The sequence below is a fragment of the Thermobia domestica genome, chromosome 3 (assembly GCF_964235325.1).
Source record: "Thermobia domestica chromosome 3, izTheDome1.hap1.1, whole genome shotgun sequence".
Lineage (NCBI taxonomy): Eukaryota > Metazoa > Arthropoda > Insecta > Zygentoma > Lepismatidae > Thermobia > Thermobia domestica.
In genome coordinates this window covers 47,361,842-47,364,970 of record NC_137456.1, presented here as the reverse complement: position 1 = coordinate 47,364,970, position 3,129 = coordinate 47,361,842, and positions in this window count along the sequence as shown.

Genomic DNA, 3,129 nt, shown 5'->3' with positions numbered 1-3,129 from the left:
GCTCTAGTTTGACCCAATTCTGTTGACCATTGTAATCAACTTCTGCTTTCGCAATCTATTGTAAACTCTTCATTATTTCCTTTTAAGAATATAGATGTATATCTTTGTGTATATATATATATATATATATATATATATATATATATATATATATATATATATATATATATATATATATATATATGTGTGTGTGTGTGTGTGTGTGTGTGTGTGTGTGTGTTCTCCAATAACAAAATAAATCAGATAATCATGTCATAGACAGACCAATGGAAGTATAGAACTGTACAAAGATAGTACAAATGTTCTTAGTTCACCTCAATGATAAGGAAAACTATTGAATATTCTCTCATACAGTGTTGTTTACATTCTCTCTCACAAAAAAAAATGTATGTGGCGTACGTAAAAACGTAGGTTACATTAGTAAATCCTAAACCTTTCGGACTTAACGTAAGATCCTGCAGCAAACATATACTGAAAATGTATGTTTTATAATATTTTTCGTATATGTGTTCCATCTACACGTACTTTCCGTATGAAACAAACAATTGTATATAAGTGGCCAGGGTTTCACATACTGATGGACGTATATAGCGTAAAGCTGACGTATTGTAACGCTCCTGTCCCCCCCCGGGCAAGAACCGGAGAGAATTCAGAATAAAAATAAAATATAAATAAATTAATCCTGAGCTCCGCCCAGTAATCCCCTAGAAGACGGAACTAGTGATGAAGGATCCCAACGCTTCTATCTATTCAAGTTGGTTACTACTCATATGAAATCATCCAATACTTCTCTTAAGAAAAACTATATATATACATATTCAAATATATAAGAAATAACGAGACAAATTTCAATCTTGAATAACAATTTATTTCAATAGTGGGAAGTGTATATGTACCAAAACGTTTGAATGATGCATATACACCATATAGACCAACAACAATAAATAATTAATAAAAAATTATATATATATGAATATCCGTGCTCATTTAAGACATCAATGCTGAAATCTGACTATAAATATAAATATATATGTATCTTATTTTCTATAAAAATCTGAATAATGAATTTAATATTTCATAAAGGAACGATTCTATTCTCTCTTAATTGACTCTAATTTGAATTTAAATTGTAATTTCATTCGACTTTCAAACTATCAAAGTCCAAGCTCTGAGTCAAATTCTAATACAACGCTATATTTCTGTAATCACAAAATAATTTAATCAATCTTAGTTTAATAAAAATTAATTTCAATGCTCAAAATCTTTCAAAACTAATTCAGAATTTTTTTTTCTTAAGGCTTCTCCAATCGAACAATTCTCAATCCATGCAATAATCCGTGTATATAACTCGGACACCCTATACATAGGAATCATCAAGAACTCATTGTATAATAAGTCACAATTATTTCTATAATTTAATTGACTCTCAATTTCATTCTTTAATTAAAAAAAATATATATAAAGAGATTGCCAATGTATATTTCAATTAAAACTGAGGAAACTCAATCGGTCGAAATATTTCCTCTTATTAATATAAATCATATAAATAAACAATATAATGAACAATACATCAAGAGAAGTATTGGATCAGGGTCGTCGAATTATTTCAAAAATAAATCCAATCAGATTATCAAAAAAAATATTGTAATGATAATGTAAATAAAAATATTTGATTGTACAAAATCCGAACTCGAAAGATTAGGATCGTGAACAAAAATAATCCAAAGTAGGAATCCAATAAAAAAAATATAGAATGAAAATGTGGGAGGAGGAAAAAACTAAATTTCGATTTTTCAAGGTCCGAATTCGAAAGAATGAGGATCGGGAACAAAAATCCAAAGTAGGAATCCAATAAAAAAATATAGAATGAAAATGTGGGAGGAGGAAAAAACTAAATTTTCGATTTTTCAAGGTCCGAATTCGAAAGAATGAGGATCGGAAACAAAAAAATCCAAAGTAGGAATCCAATAAAAAAAATATCTATAGAATAAAAATGTGGGAGGAGAACAAGTCAACAAAAAGCAAAATGGTAAAAATGTTGTAGTCAAAGCGGAGCAGAACAACGATCTATCCAACAATCTTTCACACACACAAAGACGGACGTATTACTCACTATTAACTAGTACAAAAATGTTCACTCACCTTATAAAAAATTACTTATTGTCACCCTTTACCTCCTCTTTACTGCTTAGCCAAATCCGTAAGTTGTTGTCTGACTTCATTCAACATTCACACGAATCGAGAAAATTGTTTGAATGCCTTATAACAACTATAATCTTTTTTGGGGGGGGGCTGCACACGTAGCTCAAGAGCCCAAGAAGGATTAGCTCCAAAAGATCCTAGCAATTTAGTTGACCAAAGGAACCACTAGATCATAAAGGACCAACGTCTTATTTTTCAAGTTACAATAATCCAAATTGGCTTTTAATAAAGCGCCAAAGCATGCAATCACTGAGCTATGATGCGAACCTTCAAAGAAATAATATTTGACGTTATCTACTGTTATCCAATCGGCCTCTGAACAATTTTTTTGTCAATGTTACATAGCATACATCTTTCGCAAAGAATGCTCCATTCACCCACATTCGCATGCTACCAAAAAAACCAAGGTGAACAAAAGATAGTTCTTTAAAGAAAAATATTTGCCGATTATTCACAATTCTATTACTGTTTATAGATAACTTAATCATAGATTTAGGCTCAGTTTACTTTCCTTATTAATCCAAGGATGTTACCACCAAACCACTACTGATTCGGGAACGTGAGCTATAATATTTATAAGATAGCGGCCAAAAATATCTACTGTCTCATTAAGTCAGATCTTATTGTCATAGATAAATCTTATGATTGTTCCTCTGAACAATACAGGAACTAGCATGCTACTACTGCACTTCCCTTATTTTTTATTAGTCACCTTTAAAGGAAAATACCAGCAACACTTAGTCCAACTGGCCAACTACACATATTAAAAGGCACTATAACTCTGTTCTATTAGGCTTATTAGGAATAAGCATTCAATCATCAACTCACTAGTAGTACATTCTTGTACAATAAAATACTGACTATAAGTTCCGTTACCAATAACTTGATTAATATAATAAGTTATCTTTCCCATTTGAGGCATAACCT